This window comes from Geotrypetes seraphini, chromosome 9 (genome assembly GCF_902459505.1).
Source record: "Geotrypetes seraphini chromosome 9, aGeoSer1.1, whole genome shotgun sequence".
In the NCBI taxonomy this organism is placed as follows: domain Eukaryota; kingdom Metazoa; phylum Chordata; class Amphibia; order Gymnophiona; family Dermophiidae; genus Geotrypetes; species Geotrypetes seraphini.
The window spans coordinates 174,520,270-174,539,035 of NC_047092.1; the positions used below are offsets into that span (position 1 = coordinate 174,520,270).

The window sequence follows — 18,766 nt, forward strand, 5'->3', positions numbered from 1 at the left end:
CCATCCTGCAGAACACGAGTGAAGGTACCTCAGTAAGATAAAATAGCTGAAGGAATACAACTCCTCTGGGAGAGGTAGAAAGGTATGTGTGTTGTCTGCTTGGGTTCCAACTTAGAATCAGTTCTTATTATACAATATTTACTAAGCGTTTCCAACATGCATTTAAAAAAAAAAATAGCTTTGATATTTTTATTGCTAGGTTGACTTAGGAACGTTAATACCAGTTGATTTATTATTTTCGGATATTCTTTCCTGTACATCAACCCGTCTTGACTAACAACCAATCTCTATCCTGCCAAGATATAATATCCTGTCTTATCCAATTAAAATTCATACGACCTATTATAGAGAGCCGAGAGATTTTCCTAAAAGGTCTAGGGATCTGAGACCTATTGTCATTGTAGATCTAAAGTCTCACCAATTGAGGATTTAATTAACATTAAATGCGCTTATGTCAATGCACGCTCTATTCGAGGCAAGTCTCAGCTTATTAAGGATTGGATAATCGATCAGAAGTTAACTTGTGTATTTATTTCTGTAACATGGCTCATTTCTAATGATGATCCCATCAATGATCTATTCCCTCCCTACTATAAAATAATTCCTTTCTGTTGTAAGGAAAAGAAAGGTGGTAGAATTGCTATTATACTGCAAAATGATTTTGATTTCAAGATACAGGATTCAATGATAACTAGCGGCTTGGAAATTGTTTCTTGCATTTTGAGCAGAGCTGATTCACTGGACCTTTTGACTTGTATCCTTTTCTATATTCCTCCAGGTTTTTGGAGTTTAGTTAGGGAGAATTTTTATGAATTTATTTTCAACAATACCCTAGCTACTTCTCAGAGCCTATTGTTGAAGGATGAACACAATCAGGATGTTCATGACCTTCATTTGGAGGATGAACACAATCAGGATGTTCATGACTTTAAGGCTTTTTTGTCATCTATGGATTATTCACTTCCACAATTTCCCCAATCTCATACTAAAGGACACCTTCTTGATTTGGTTGTACTGTCCACGAAACTTGATTCCCTTCCTAATATCTACTTGAATGAAGGCAACTGGTTAGTAACACCTTGGTCTGACCATTTTATCCACTACTTCACTTTTAGATGGAATAGAATGTTCAGACAAAAAGTAAAGTTACAGAAAGGAGAAATTTCAATAAGAAAAACACTAGACCCAGACCCTGGAGAATTTCGGCACTGGAAGCAGGACATCTGCTGATCATCCAACAATGACCGAGGAAAGCATTGCTGTTGGAGGTGTAATGGATGTTAACACCGCCCTGCAAGAAGTGCTTAAGACCGCACTCATTCAAGATGGCCTAGCTCATGGTATTTGAGAAGCTGCCAAAGCCTTGGACAAACGCCAAGCCCGAGTTCTTGCTTCCAACTGTGACAAACCCATGTATGTGAAGCTGGTTGAGGCATTGTGTACAGAACATCAGATAAACCTGACAACAAGAAACTGGGTGAATGGGTAGGCCTCTGCAAAACTGACCAAAGGCAAACCCCGAAAAGTAGTTGGCTGCAATTATGTGGTTGTCAAGGACTATGGCAAGAAGTCTCAGGCCACAGATGTCATCAAGTGCAAGAATGAATGAGTAGAAAATGAAAACTATTAAGCCTAAAAAAAAAAGAAAAATACAAGATCAAATTTACTTTTGGAAACGTGTCAAGCTTCTACCAGCTAGAGAGATCAACTTATTTTCATCAGATTGATAAACTACATGTATTTCAATCTTAGATGAAATTGCCCCTACACTATAAAGAGATGTTCAGATGATCATAGAGAATGGTATGATACAGATTTGATAATGATGAAACGAAGAGTTGGTCGACATGAAAGAAAATGGCAAAAATCTAGATTGGCCCCTGATAAGGATACATAGCAGAAGGAAGTTTGAAATTATAAACTAATGCTAAAAGAAAAACGAAAAGCTTACTATTCTGCTAAAGTAGGACTAACTAACACAAACATAAAGAAACTGTTTCAATTAGTTGATAATGTGTTTAATGTAAATAACCACACATAATCATCCCATATATTGCTACATACTTCAAATGACCGTGCAACTTTCTTTAGTTCCAAGTTTTTAGATCTAAGATCATCTTGCCTATTTCAATTAAACATGGAACATTGTTTAAGAACCAAAACAATGTTAAGGATAATTTGGTATGGACTTCTTTCAATCTTCCTGATTGAAAAGATTTCACAAAGCTCTTCCATAAATATGTGAAATCACATTGTATCTTAGATTTGTGTCCTTCAGATTTTATGGCAAAAGCACCCCAAAGTTTTAAACTGGAGGTTTTTGAATGAATATCCGATTCCTTAAATAAGGGAACATTCCCATCCGATGAAGGCAATATAATCATCACTTCAATAATTAAAAATATTAAAGATCTTCTTTACCTTCTAATTACAGACCGGTTGCATTAATCCCTTTTTTTGTAAAAATCATGGAGGGCTTGGTTCAAATTCAGCTGACAAAATACCTGGAGCAACATTCCTTATTACATGATTCCTAATCAGGTTTTAGATCACATTTCAGTACAGAAACTGTACTAACTACATTGTTAGATTATCTTAACAGCTTATTGAGCAATGGCTCCAGTCAAAAATAAAGAAAAGGGCAAATAACTCAACCAGAGTGCAAATGTTGAGTGACTAAAAAAGGATATGTCAACTATTATTAAATAGTCACTCTATGTACCTTTACAGAAAAATTTCAACAAATCTTATTTGACTGTTATTGAAAATTATGCTCAGAGACATGAAGGCAAATGTGCTGCCTCACCACCCAATCATTGTATTGTTCAATACAGTGTCAGAATGATAGCAATAGTCACTATTGAATTTATAATGGCCAAACAGGCTATAAGTTTAACATCTTGTATTGATGGCTTAAGATAGAAAAACTTAGCTTTCAAAATTCACTGGTTCCGACGTGACACGTTTCGGTACTGCTTCAGGGAACCAACATTGCTCTGCTACACCACCTCAAACTTTGGGTAATGAAGTCTCATGTAACGTCAATAATAGCACATTCTCACCATTAAGTTTGGATTTCTAGGAAGAAGTAAAACTTAATGGTGAGAATGTGATATTCTTGACGTTATATGAGACTTCATTACCCAAAGTTTAAGGTGGTGTAGCAGAGTGTGGAGAGGGACAGATTCTTCAAACTTTCAAAAAATAAAAGAACAAGAGGGCATTCGGAAAAGTTGAAAGGGGACAGATTCAAAACGAATGTTACGAAGTTCTTTACCCAATGTGTGATGGACACCTGGAATGCACTTCCAGAGGACATAATAGGGCAGAGTACGGTATTGGGGTTTAAGAAAGGATTGGACAATTTCCTGCTGGAAAAGGGGATAGAGGGGTATAGATAGAGGATTACTGCACAGGTCCTGAACCTGTTGGGCCGTGTGAGCGGACTGCTGGGCACGATGGACCTCAGGTCTGACCCAGCGGAGGCATTGCTTATGTTCCTATGACAGACAGAGAGATGGTGGGCAATGGTCTGAAAGAAGAAAAGTTGGACCTGGGGTGGTGTGGAGGAAGAGGGAAAGAGATACTTGAAGGGAGAACTGTTGGCAAGAGAAAGGAAGAAATGTTGGACCTGGGGAAGGGAGGCAGGCAGGCAGACAGGGGGAGAGATGGGATGGGGGCAGTTGGGAAGAGAAAGGGAGAGAAGTTGGATCTAGGGATGGGAGGGAGGGAGAAATGTTAGGCCTGTGGATGGAAGGCAGAGAGAAGCAGCATCTCTCTTTTTTTTCTCCATTTCATTGTTCAGCATCAAGGGGGGAGAGAAGAAAAACAGAAAAGAGAGGGAGCAAAATGTTGGACCATGGAGATAAAGGAGGAGAGATGGAACCATGGAAGGGCAGGAGGGAAGAGAGCTGGGATAAGATGATGCTAGGGATGGAAAGAAAGGGACAGGGAATTATAGCCTGACCAGTGGGGAGAGGGACAGGGAGTTATAGCCTGACAGTGGAGAGAGGGAGGGGGATTCTGAAAGTGGTGAGCCATGTGGATGAGGTCAAAAGGAAGATGGCAAGTGAGTGAGCAGTGAGTACAGTGGTAGAAATGTGGTAATGGGGAGTAGATAGAAGGGAATAGGAGGCTGGGAAAGGAGTGAGATGGGAAATGGGATCGCTAGGGACTGAGAGAAGATAGAGAATTGAGAGGTAGCTGAACATTTAAAAAGAAGAAGGGTGAGAAAGAAGGCAGGATTTAGAGTGGACAGAGGCAGAAAATAAAAAGTTAAGAAAGCTGAAAGGGAAAAATCAATACATTGGAGATAGGCATAAGAAGGAAATGGAACAACAGAAGAAGAGAATGGACAGCAGACACTGGAAAGAGAATTAGTTGAATATAGAGAAAAAACAGAAAGAGAAACTGGGAAAGCAAAATATCCAGACAACAAGGTAGGAAAAAATTGTTTTATTTTGAATTTATTAATTGGAATATGTTAGCTTTGAAATATGTGCATCACAATTATTTTTGTATTCAGTGTAGTCATATACAGCTGATTTGGGGGAGGGACTGGAGCCCAAAATTAGTGGATGAGCACCAAAGTTTCTACCCCGCCTAAGTGCAATTTATAAATACTTGAGTTAGTGGGGATTCCCAAGCCCTGCCAACTGAAGACATCTTCCTCCAGTCTGGCAACTCAAACTCTCCAAGCTTTGCAGCCAATGGCAATATCCTCAAGCTGCCACTGCTTTCATGCATGCATAAAAGCCAAGGGGGGGGGGGGAGGGAGGAGGGAAGGCAGCAGCTCTGCAATATTGCTGCCAGCTGCAGAACTTGGGAATTTGGAGAGGAGGAGGTGGCCGTCAGTTGGTGATCCCTATTAGCTACAGCAGGGGAGATATTCATTTTGAGGAAGCCTAAGCTCAAAGTGGGAGGCCCAAAAAAGCAGTAATATTTACCCTGATTAAATGATCCTCCATGTGCGCTGCTGACAGCTGATTCAGCATCCCCGCTTTGATAAGGCTCACCTCTGAAAACGCTCACCTTAGCTGTAATAGAAGTGAATGGAAGAACTCGGAACGCACATCCCTGCTCATCAGAGTGGGGATGCGGAAGCCTGTGGCTGCTCCCACTGTCAGCGGTGCACATGGAGGGATCACTCAGTCAGGGTAAGTATTACTGCTTTTTTGGGTTCTTCTCCACAGTGTCCCTTTAATGAAAGTTTATTATTAGATATATACATCTTCTATATTAGTGATTGCAGATTTGGGACCTGCTCAACCTTTTTTTGTTCATCGGCTAGTGTTAGTGTTTGTGCAGCCCCAGAAAAAATTTTTCCGGCCAATGTGGCCCAGGGAAGCCAAAAGGTTGGACACCCCTGTTTTAAGGGATTTTTAGATTCTCATTTATACCAGGTTAAATTTAATAACTTCCTCTCTTCTATATGGAACAATCCTTGCGGAGTCCTCCAGGGCTCACCACTTTCACCTACACTGTTTAACGTGTATCTTTCCTCCTTGGATTCCAAACTGAGTAACCTAGGAATAAAGTTATTCAGCTATGCTGACATTACAATTATAATACAACACTGACTCACATTGTTCATATTATCGATTCAGTTTGAATCTGATGGATTTTTGGATGCCAAAATTCAAACTTAAATTAAATAATGATAAGACTAAGTTCTTTGTCGCCTCCTCTAAAAAGAATTTCTGTGAACTGCCTATTACGTTAAATCAAATTCAATATACGATCAGTATGTCCATCAAAATACTGGGGATTATTTTTGATCAAAATTTAACTATGAAAAATCAGATTAATGCCGTAGTTCAAAAGGACTATTACACTCTATAGAAGCTACGAACCATTAAATCATACTTCAAAATCTTTGCATTTAGACTCTTGGTCCAGTCATTATTATTAAGCCTCTTGGATTACTGTAACATTGTTTATTTAGTTACCACTAAGAAAAATATTACTAGACTGAAATTGATCCAGAATACAGCAGTAAGAATGATATATGGCCTGAAGAAGCACGACCATGTGACCCCTTTCTACCGCAAGTTACACTGGCTTCCTGTGGATACACGTATCATTTTTAAACTGGGTTACTTATGCTATAAAATCATCTTTGGTCACGCCCCATTGTACTTAATCGATAGATTTATTACTGCATCTCATAAGAATACCAGGAAATCACATGCCCTTTTCGTTTTCTCTTCAGTTAAGGGTTGTAAAAGCAAAAAAAAATCATGACCATCTGATTTCATTTCAAGCAGCCTCCCAAGATAAGATTTCTCGCTCACTGATATCCTCATCTCATTCGTATGAACATTTCAGAAAGTAACTTAAGTGTTCTCTTTTCTCTAAATATCTGGCTGACTAGTTGCTCTTGATCCTTCCCTTGTTAATTATGTAACTTTTGTAAACCGCATTGAACTCATGGTTATGTGGTATAGAAGCATGATGTTATGTTACGTAGAATACTTGGCCAGCTACAGCTGCTACAGGTAAATAACTTTGCTTTCTCCAACGACAAGCAGACCATAGGTATTCTCCCATCTGGCAATCCCTAGCTACTAGGAACACAAACAACAATGCCAGGACAATAGGAGCTCATAACGTTAAGGCCTTGAAGGCAATCAACCTTAAACTACAGACAGAATCTAGTTCTGAAGGTGCAGCCTGGAACATAACAAAACTGAGCCTAGGAGGGTGGAGTTGTATGGTAGTCACCAAACAAATTCTGCAGTACTATCTGACCAAAAAGGATATCCTGCTCAAGGCAGTAATGAGATGTGAATATGTGGACTGAAGACCACATTGCAGCTTTGTAAATCTCTTTGGTGGAGGGTTATCTAAAGTGGGCTACCAATGTAGCCATAGCTCTGATATTATGAACCTTGACATGACCCTCTAGCATCAGCTGAGTCTGGCCATAAGTGAAAGAGATGTAATCTGCAGGCCAATTGGAGTTTGTTGATGGCTACCCCCCCCCATCTTGTTTGGGTCAAAAGAAACAAAAAAGCTGGGTGGACTGTCTATGAGTTTTAGTCTGCTCCACACAGAAGGCTAAGGAATGCTACGATATGCAGCATACTTTTGCTAGGATGGGCATTTGGTTTTGGGAAAAATGTTAGCAAATCAATTGGTTGGTTAAGATGAAACTCCAAAAGTATCTTAGAAGGAATTTAGTTAGGATGCATGCAAAGAACTACTCATGATGAAATTTTGAATAAGGTTGATCAGCAAGCTGAAGTGACTGCCACCAAAAATACAACTTTCCAGGTCAGATACTTCAGAGTCAAATGGCTCGAAAAGAGCTTTCATCAACTGGGTGAGGACAACATTGAGATCCCATGCCACAGTGGCATATTTGACAGGGGGGAGGGGAGTCGTATCAACATTAAACTTCTCAGAAATCAAACAACTAGAGGCTTTACAGAGATGGTAAGCACTGATTGCACCAAGATTTACCCTTTCACAGAGTTGATTTTCAAACCAGACTCAGAGAGGTGAAGGAAGTTATTGAAGCAATTTTGTGTGGGATGAGAAAGAGGATCTAGAGCCTTGCCCTCACACCAGATGGCACACTTTTTAAAAGAATAAAACCTCTTAGTAGACACTTTCCTGGAAGCAAGATTTTGAAGATACCCTCAAGCAGAATCAAGAATTGAAATTCTTGACCCTCAACCATCCATGACATGAGGGACAAGATCTGGAAGTTGGAGTACAGAAGAGACAACTTGCTCTGCATTATGAGGGTCAAAAAACACTCCATTATGAGGGTTGAAGGACAACTCCAGAAAAGGTGGGAACTAGATCTGCTTCAGCCAATAAGGGGCGATTAAGATCATAGTTCCATGATCTTTCTTAAAGAGAAAGACATCTGATGCTAGTCTGATGTGTGATCTGAACCTGGAGTTAAATGGTGGGACTTTTTTGTTGAGATAACCGATGAAAAAGATCTACCAAGAGTGCAACACATAAATTTTATAGAATATACCCATATCGAGAGACCATTTGTGAGATTGCATTACCTTGTTCAGTCTTTCTGCCAGGTTGCTGGTTCTTGCCACCAGGTATGTAGCTCATAGTTCCATCCAATGAAGAAGGGCCTACTGCCTGTACCACTTCCTGACACAAGAGGTAAGATCTCATACCCCTTGCTTGTTCACATAGTACATTGCAACCTGATTGTAGGTCTGAATGAGAACTATTTGGTTCTGTAGCCAATCTCTGAAAGCATTTATTGAGCGATTCCAAATAGTCCTTAGCTCCAGGAGGTTAATGTGGAAATTTGTCTCCTGAGCCAAGCCAAGTGTGAAGCACATCTATCTACATAAGCTCCCAACCCCAAGTTGGATGCATTCGTTGTCAACACCTTCTGAGGAGGTGGCACTTGGAACGTAAGTCTAAATTTGACTAAATTGTTCACCAGAGGGAATAAACCAGCTCTGGAGGAACCTGGATGACATTCGCTAGGTTCTCAGCAGCTTGAGACTAAATACAGGTAGGCCATGGGAATTTCATGCACCGTGGAAGCCATGTGGCCCAACAATCTCAACATCTACAAAGCTGAGACTTACTTGCAGCTTCAGACTTGTGAGGTAAGCGCTATCATAGAATCTGCTCTTGCTAGGGGCAAGAAAACCCCAAACTTGTACTATATTGAGTGGGGCTATGTATTCCAATTGTTGAGTTGAAAGATGTTGAAACCTGGAGTAGTTGATAACGAAACAGATTTCTGTATTGACTCTTGCACTCCCCTCCTGCACTGTGCTCTTGACTAGCCAATCATCCAGATAGGAAAACATGTAAATTACCAATCTACGTAGCAACTACTGCTAGAGACTTGGTGAAGACCCTGGGAGCTGCCATGAGGCCTAAAAGCAGAATGCAGTACTGTTAGTGGAGTTTTTCTACTCAGGATCTCCCATGGCTGGGAAGTACTGAAATGTGGGTATAGACATCCTTCATATACAGAAAGCATAGCCAATCTTTCTCCTGAATCATGGGAAGAAGGGTGCCCAGGGAAATCATCCTCAAGTTTATTTTGACCAGAAATTTGTTCAGTTCTCTTAGGTTTAGGATGGGATGAAATACTCCCATTTTTTGGGGCACCAAGTACCTGGAATAGAATCCCTTCCCTTCTTCCCCTGGTAGTATGGGTTTGACTACACTGGCCTGTAGAAAGACAGAATTTTCTTCCACAAGCATCTCCTTGTGTTGAGTGCTGATGTAAGTCACTCTCTGTGAGCAATTTAGCAACTTCTGATAACAAAGAAGTGCATAACCAAGATGGGCTATTTGAAGACCACACCAGTTGGTAGTGATAAGGGGCTACGTTTGCTGGGAAAATTTTGCATACCACCCACCAGTCATCTGGGACACTTACTTGGATTGCGGCTATACTCCCCTGGAGTCAGTCAAAAGTTCATCCCTCGCTTTGACCGAGAAGCCGGCTAGGTCTTCTGTGGACAGGGCAGATGTGCCTGGGAACGTTGGGGCTGAGGCTGCTGGGTAAAGGGGGAAGGCAGTTAAAATCTACGCCTTAGAGTATTAAGATCACCACCTAGGTCCACTCAAACACCTCCTAGTGGAGGATGACATAGCTGGAGGCTGCTGACAGAGGGACGGAATGGTGTCAGTGCTGCATGTTTCTTAATGAGGTCTATGATTTCCTCCACATTGTCCCCAAAAAGGTTATCTCCTTGGCAAGGTAAGTCCACTAACCTCTCTTGAACTGCTGGTTTCTGGTCAAAGATCCTTAGCCATGAGAATTGATGCATCCCCACCCCCACAGCAGAGAGCCTGGATGCAGTATCAAAAGTGTCATAAGTGCCCCTATCCAGATACGTTCTGCATGCCAGCTGCTTTTTGGCCAAATGCCTGCTCCTGAGGAAGAGTCCTTGAGACTCAGCATAGTACACCTAGTGCTTTCAAATTCTCGATTCGCTGATTCATTTTAGGCAAATCAATTCGAATCAATTTGTTTTTGCAAAAATCAGGACTTGCCCACCTCCCTCCCGCTGTCACCCAAGCTGCTGCTGCTACAGTGGTGATGGCAGCAGCAAAAGAAAATACTCACTGCGGGGCCCTAAATCAGCACTTGCACAGACTGTCAGTCCCACTCCCGGGGAAGAACTGGCATCCTGTGTGAATAATGACTCCGGGCCCCGCAGTGAGTAGTTTCTTTTTTTGCCACTGCTCTAGAGAAGAAGCGGCACAGGTGAAAGGGTGTGGAGGAAGACCATAGAGGAGACAGATGCTGGACTGGAGTGGGGGTACAGAGGGAAAAGAAGCTGGATGGAAAAGGTAGAAACTGAAGAGAGAGAGAGAGAGCACACAGAGGCTGGGTGTCAAAGAGAGAGGGAGGAACAGAGGTTGGATGGAAGAGGTGGGGACTGGAGAGAGAGATTGGGCAGCGCATGGGTATTGAAGGGAACAGAGAGAAGGCAGACGAAACAGAAGCTGGATGGAAGTGGTGGAGCCTGGAGATGAGAGGGCAGAGCTGGATTGAGGAAAGAGAAGGAGAACAGATGGAAGGAGGAGAGGAGGACAAGAGAGAAGAAAGGGGTATACTGGTCTAGGAGGCAGAATGGACAAGAGAAGATGTGTAAAGAAGGAAGAAGGGAAGAAGCTGAACATGAGGAGGGATAGGAATATAGAGAGGCAGTGTTGGACTTGGAGGGGTGCTATTGGACAGGGCAAAAATAAAGATACAGAGAGGGATGATGCTCAACATGGCAGAGAATAGGGGAAGTGACAGAGGGAAGTTGAATGATGGACATGGACAAATGTCAGACAGACCAGGAGAACCCATAAAAGAGTTAAGTGAAGACAGAAGAAAGCGGAAAGCAGAAACTGGAACCAACAAAATTACAAAAATTAAAAAGACCAGACAACAAAGGGTAGAAAAATGAATTTTAGTTTGTTTATTGACAGTAGCCTTAAAGGACTGAATCAAATCGAAAAATCAATTCATATGAGTGAATCAAACCAAATCAAGAAAATGTTTTCAAGACTTCAAGCATATGCACGTGTAGAGATAGTAGATCTGGATACGATTAATGAGCAGATAAAGTTTCCTCCCAAATGAGTCAGGGTCCGAGCCTCTCTACCTGAGGGAACTAAGGCATGAGTATTGTAACTTCTAGCTCGTTTAAGAGTGGATTCAACTACCAAGGAGTGGTGAGGCAATTGCACCCTCTTGAATCTGGGAGCCTTCCAAACATGATATCAGAGTATCCATCTTCTTTGTTACAACCTGCATTGAGAGGGGAGATTCCTAATTCTTCATCAGTAGCTTCCTATAACTCCTTCCTTGGGAGAAGACTCATAGTCCAGAACAGATAGTATCCCTGCCCTGGGCTCCTCCTCCTCCAATCTAAATGAGATGGGCAAAGCCATCTCCTGTACAAAACTTGTGAGAGGTACATCTTTCTTGAAGTCAGAAGGGACTTCATAGGATTCCTCCTCTGAAAAGTAATATGGATTCTCTTCCAACTCACATGAGCAGTCCAAATCAGATTCCTTACAATACTCTGGATGCATAGAGCAAGTTTGTGCCTGCCCTGGCTCAGTAGAACCATGTCCACACCATGGCTCAGTAGAACTATGTACAGCCCCTACTTTCAGATTCCATAGAAGCTTCTTCCCCTCTGTAGAGAGCGGTACTGGTATCGAAGACCACTCCACAGGCAGTATGGGGCCTCAGAAAGGAGTCAAGGCTGAGCTGCCACTGGCACAAGCGCCCTGCTGTTTGCACCAAAGCATCTGCTTCAGATCCTCCCTCAGCATGGCCCAGTACTTCTCACTGAGGGTGGGCAGACATCAGCAAAGGTTGGGGAGTCAATTTTGGTACAGCCTGACAAAGACCTGGTACAAAATGAAGAGGGCATACGGCTGCTCATAAATTGGTGTACAAGAGCTACTACCGAAAAGGAGGAGCGATCTTCTCATTGCTGGCGCTTTTCTGATGTTGGTAATGCTGATGGTCTTGATGCTCCTAGCATAGTGCTTCGAAGAGGACAAATGCTTATGCTTCTCTGGCTTCCCATGATGCTCAGTATCACAGTTCTTCAGTGCCGATGAGGACACCATCAAACCTGTATGCGTCCTTGGAGCCTATCAGCTCTTGATGTTGAGGGAGATGGAGACTTCTTTAATGCTGGTGCACTCCCAGTGGTAGATGAAGTCTGCGCAGCCATTGAGGTCAATGCTTCTGGTGCCAGTTGATGGACTGGCCTCCAAGGAGCCAAAATGTTTCTCTGCTGGACCCAGTGAGCCCTCTGTGGACAGAGGACAGTTAGGCACCTTCCCCATGCACCAAGTGTGAGAGCCCATTATAGATATCATCCAACTGCATAGGTTGCATCTTTGGAAGTCACTGGGGATCATCCTGGACATCGAGGAAAAAAAAAAAAAATCACAGCTAAATGAAACTCCTCAATCTTGAGCGACAAAAAGGAGCAAGAGATGCTGTTAGAATTTTTTAGTAGCTGTATATGCTAGGCACCATCTACATCGGATTCCATCAATAATGTGTCACAGATATGAGAATATTGATGGCCTACTTGTCCTCAGAGAATGCAAAGTTAGCAATCTGTAAGATATTCTCTCAGAAAATAGCAGTTCATCTCTTTCAAGGAGCATTCTGGAAAGATCTAAAGCTTTTTCTGTGCTTCTGTCCATTATGATAACACATCTTTGACTGAGGAAGAACTCATAATGGGAAGGCAGAAAAGTCTATCTACCTAGTAAACAGCTCTACTGAGAATATTAGCTGCAAGTAACAAACTGCTTTCTCTGAAAACAAGCAGGCTCACCATATCACACAAGTAGGATTCAACAAAAGGAGGGAAAAAGCACCAACACTGTCAACAAGTAAAAAAACCCCATACTGTCAACAGGTAAGAAAACAATTTTGCTGGGGGATAATGCTGCCATTTACAGTATTTATGTGTGTTTACATACATGCCCATATACACAATTTTTACTGTTTTCATTTTATAATAAAGTGACAACATTATAGTAGGCTCTACCCTGTTCGAAAGACTTTGGAGAATGGACTGACCAGATTAATATTCTGCTAAGAGCTAATGTCAGTACAGTAATGGAGCAAAAACATGTGGACTAAGGGCTCCTTTTACTAAGGTACACTAGTGGTTTTAGCACATGCAACGGATTAGCATGCATTATAGTATGCCTTAGCCGAAAAACTACCGCCTGCTTAAAAGGAGGCGGTAGCAGCTAGCGCGCACGGCAATTTAGCGCACACTATTCCGTGCGTTAAGGCCCTAGAACACCTTTGTTAAAGGAGCCCTAAGTCTCCTCATGGAGGAAGACAGTGGGATAATCAAGGTCACCACAGATCTAATACCATGGGTCTTGATAAATTCCTCTAAGGTAAGGTCAGTAAAGGCTTGAGAGAGAGATTGAAGAAAAAAAAGTGTGCTCAGACTTTGTGCAGGGTTAGTCTGGCTTTAGCATACCAAGCAGAAAGTGGTTTTCTGAACAAGCTAACCCTGCACAAAGCCTAGCCTTGGACACTAGTGCACAGAATATTTAAAATCATAATAGTGAAGCTAATTAGCCACACTGTGCTGATGGAGAGAAGAGTACAGAAGTCTTAAAAGCTGATCATACTGTCAGGGCTTTAATGCCAAATGTGAGGAGGCATAAAAGCATTAGCTCAGTCATCTGTAGTAGTGTCTAAGGATTTAATGCCTGTGCTTCTTTTTTCTGTGTATTCCATAACAGAACGGAAAACACAGCCCAATGTGTGACAATACAGAGACAAAAAAAGTGGGGAAGGGACACTGTGCATCAGTCTCAAGAACAATCAATTTATTTAAAACATATAAACCATTAAAACATATATATAATAAAATGATGCATGCCTTTTTATACTGGACCGCAACACGGTCCATGTTTCGGCATTTGGAAAAAGCCTTCCTCAGGGGTGGCACCTCGGTGGCTATATACCATATGAAGAACAAAAGAAAGGGAACAGAAATCCCACATAAAATCGAACAAGAGAGCAAATAGTGGGGCGTGGGATAGATTACATCAACCTTGAGATAGACAATCTTTATTTTGGTGCTTATGAACTTAAAATATAATGCATATAAAATCACCTAAATAAAAAATCCCATAAATACAATGTCCTATATGTTGGAGAGATCCAATTGATGACCCACACGGTCTGTGTTTTGGCCTCCAGGTGGAGGCCTGCCTCAGGGGTGTGGTTATAGGTCCACTAGGTATCACTCAGGTGCTGGGAATGCAAACTTTAAAATTGAAGCATGTGCTAGGTTCTAAAAATAACTTGATAAATCTATGGACCTTGTACAAAAGTCGAAATCAGGGTATGCAAAGCTTTGCACACGCTTTGTTTTTAAAGTTTGTATTCCCAACACAGGAGTGACTTACTGGACCCATAAACAAACCCCTGAGGCAGGCCACCACCTGGACGCCAAAATACAGACCATGTTGGGTCATCCATTGGATCTCTCCAACATAGGACAATTAAAAGGAAACTCTGCAAAGAGAGGGCATAGGATGAAGTTAAGTGGTAATAGGCTCCGGAGTAATCTAAGGAAATACTTTTTTTACAGAAAGGGTGGTAGATGTATGGAATAGTCTCCCAGAAGAGGTGGTGGAGACAGAGAATGTGTCTGAATTCTAAAGGGCCTGGGATAGGCATGTGGGATCTCTCGGAGAAAGAGATAATGGTTACTGCGGATGGGCAGACTAGATGGGCCATTTGACCTTTATCTGCCATCATGTTTCTATTTTATTTATGGGACTTTTTATTTCTGTGATTTTATATGTATTATATTTAAAGTTCATAAACACCAAAATAAAGATTGTCTATCTCAAGGTTGACGTGATCCCCACTCCCCACTATTTGCTCTCTTGTTTGGCTATACACCATAAACACTGAACACTTGGTGAACCCATAACAGAGATATAGCCTTGTTTAAGTAGTCATGTATTGATACAATTTTTATGATAATTTTTGTTTTTCTGGCCATCCTTTTTAGTTTCTTCAATATATTGGCGCCATCTACTGGGTATGTTTGGCTCTTTATCTCTATGTATATTATTCATTTTGTATGCTATCGATTTCCATTACATTTATCTGAATTACTTGGGGGTAATAGTGGACATGACAATGAAGCCATCGGCACAATGCGCAGCGGCTGCTAAGAAAGCAAATAGAATGCTAGGAATAATCAAGAAGGGTACAAGCAGAACGAAAAAAGTTATCCTGCCGTTGTATCAGGCGATGGTGCGCCCGCATCTGGAGTACTGTGTCCAATATTGGTCGCCGTACCTAAAGAAGGATATGGCGATACTCCAGAGGGTTCAGAAGAGAGCGACGCGTTTGATAAAAGGTATGGAAAACCTTTCATACACTGAAAGATTAGAGAGACTGGTGCTTTTTTCGCTGGAGAAGCAGAGACTTAGAGGGGATATGATAGAGACTTATAAGATCACGAAGGGCATAGAGAAAGTGGAGAGGGACATATTCTTCAAACTTTCGACAATTACAAGAACGAGAGGGCATTCCGAAAAATTAAAAGGAGACAGATTTAGAACCAATGCTAGGAAGTTCTTCTTCACCCGGGTGGTGGACACCTGGAACGCGCTTCCAGAGGGAGTGATAGGACAGGGTACGGTATTGGAGTTCAAGAAGGGATTGGACAATTTTCTGAAGGAAAAGGGGATAGAAGGGGATAGAGGGCTAGTATACAGGTCCTGGACCTGATGGGCCGCCGTGTGAGCAGACTGCTGGGCATGATGGATTTCAGGTCTGACCCAGCAGAGGCACGGCTTATGATCTTATATAATGGAAGTGAGAAGCATGCAAATCTGCTCCATGCATATTCATTAGGGCTAGCCTGAAAACCCGATTGGCCTGGTGGTCCTCCAGGACAGGGTTGGGAACCACTGCATTAGAGCATACTTTGACGCTTCATCATTCAGAATTCTGGTACAATCCCTAATACTAGCCATCTTGATTATTGTAACATCGTCCATCTGGCAATCTCCCAGAAGAACATGCAGAGACTGCAACTGGTGCAGAATGCAGCGGTCAGCTTGATCCTTGGGTTGAAGAAGTCCGATCACATAACCCCTTCCTACCGACTCCTACACTGGTTGCCGATGGAGGCATGTGTGAAGTTCAAGCTGGGATGTTTTTGCTTTAAGGCACTATCTGGTTTAGCCCCTAAATATATAATTGACCTCTTCTACTTCTCAACACATCTGAAGTTCATCTCCCCACCGGTTAGAGCATGTAAATTTAAAAGACACCATCAACATCTTCTCTCTTATCAAGCGGCATTATGGGGCAAAGACCTGGAAAAACTAATTATAAACGCAAATAACTATGGTGAATTTAGGAAACACCTAAAGACATACCTGTTCTTGAAGTACCTAGGTAGCGGATCTGCACAAACACTCCCATCACAATCTCCCATCTCAATCTCTCCCATAACAACTGATCCCTTAAACTTTTAGCCACTAATCTTCAACTATGTAAGTTCCACTCAATTTGTAGCATCTTTCTAATCATTGTAAATTGCATAGAACTTCACGGTCCTGCTTTATATAAACTGTTATTATTATTATTATTATTAAATCGAATTGCTGTATACGGAACACAGACTTTGCAAGTCTGCCCAGTACCAGTCTTAGTTCTTCATGGCTAGAGTCACCATCTAATCACCACTTGACACATCAAACACACATGTACCTATACTTTTGTTTTTTATACCATTTATTTTCTAATTAGAAATCCTCTGTGTTAATCCGATACCTTTTTGAATTCTATCACCATTTTCATCTCCACATCATCTTTAAGGAGGGCATTCCAGGCAATTTTTCATTATTTAAAAAGGCCACAAAAATTGACTACCAGAGCTGCAAGTGTCCCACAGGTCGTGTGTTGAAGACCCCTAATCTATTATGTGGTTGTATGGGCAGCCAGTGACACAAGAAATAATTGGATAGGTTAAAATAAAGATGAATTCAACTAAATACCATCATGTCCCAGAAGCTACGATGAAAAGAGACAAGATATTTCAGCAAGACAATGATCCAAAACACATTAACTTAAAAAAAATCAATCATGAAGTATTTACAGGGGTGGGGGAGAATGAAGGCTTTGGAATGATCTTAACTGAAGTATTTACAAGGGTGGGGGGAGAATGAAGGCTTTGGAATGATCTTAACTGAAGTATTTACAAGGGTGGGGGGAGAATGAAGGCTTTGGAATGATCTTAACTGAAGTATTTACAGGGGTGGGGGAGAATGAAGGCTTTGGAATGATCTTAACTGAAGTATTTACAAGGGTGGGGGGAGAATGAAGGCTTTGGAATGATCTTAACAGTCCCCAGACTTGGTTACTGAAAATCTGTAGGGAGATCTCAAACATGAAACACATGCAAGGAGAAAAGAATATTTTTGAGATGGAAGGATTTCTTAGGATATGGGAAAGACCTCTGAAACAAGATCAAGGTTCTCCTGAATGAGAGAAACTGGTTCAATATTGTTGTGCAACACATTACAGTGATTCTTTCTGAGATCCCCCTGTCTCGTTTACTTTGGAGCCAAGAGTTTCTCCCCATGAATGGGACATCCATCAATTCAACTCAATGTCTCAAACAAAACAGCTAAAAAAATTTTTTTCAAAAAGATAAAGTTATGCCACAGCAAAAAAATGGGAGAGAGAAGGATCATGGCTCATTATCAGCAACATAGACAAAATGTAAATGAAGATCATGCAATTTGCCATATACAGGAAGTACCACAAATCTGACAAGCTCTCTTCGAAAGCACAGGGGAGTCATGCTAGTATCATCTGACAGCATTACTCACAAGTGTGGCTCATTTCTATGTACTCTTTTACTTTGGAGTTAAGAGTTTCTACCTGTGAATGGGACATCCCATCAATCGATCATGCATGTCCTCCTGCAGGCCACTTGCATGCAGTCAGTTTGTAAAGCTCCGTAAAAGTTTCATATGCTGAACATTGCTTTTGTACTGTATTGTATCCTGGGTTCCCCTATAGCAGTGTCTCTCAGACGGTGTGTCCTGAAGAGATTCTGGGCATGCCATGAGAGATGTATCATAGCAATAGACATAGCCGATGCTTTAGATGTAACATCAAAGGCATCATAGGCTGTTTGTGTTATAAACTTTTTGTTTTTTAGGAGGCTATGAGTAGTCTCTTGGAATTCAGGAAGTCTGTCATATAGAATATATTGTTGAAAATCAGCACAATTTTAAATAGTTGTTTAAGGCAAAATGACATATAAAAGTTGCAGCTAACATGGAATTTTGGAAAAAGCAGCAGCTGAACTTGTCTATGGTGCAGCCTTCATGTCCTGGTGGAGCAGTAGCATATACTCTGGTGCTGGAAGACATTTTAAGAGAGTAGATTCCATCAGTAAAGACTGATGTGCCAGTTGCGGTTTATCAAAGCTAGGATAGGAATGAAGTCTATATAAACCTTCTATCCGTGTCCGCTTGCATGCAGGTCGACAAATTCACTAAAGGCCTGAATGCAAATGGACACGATCGTTGGCAAGCGCCCCCCCCCCCCCCCACCGACCGCACAGATCGCTAGAGAGCGATCCTTGAGCATGCGCAGACCATCTTCCTTGCCTGTAGATGGTCTGTGCTTGCTCTCAACAGGAAACTTTTTTTTTTCCCCCAAGCCCGTGGTTTTAACCCGCTTTAAGCCTGCAGGTTAAAACTTCAG

The 18,766-nt window shown here is 41.6% G+C and overlaps 1 protein-coding gene and 1 pseudogene across 7 annotated transcripts in view; one reads left to right on the forward strand and one right to left on the reverse strand.

Moving 5' to 3' along the window:
* Window positions 1–18,766, reverse strand: part of TBL1XR1 (TBL1X receptor 1) — a 226,475-nt gene that overhangs the window by 39,556 nt on the left and 168,153 nt on the right. The gene's annotated exons all lie outside the window — the stretch shown is intronic.
* LOC117366858 lies at window positions 1,241–2,680 on the forward strand (annotated as a pseudogene).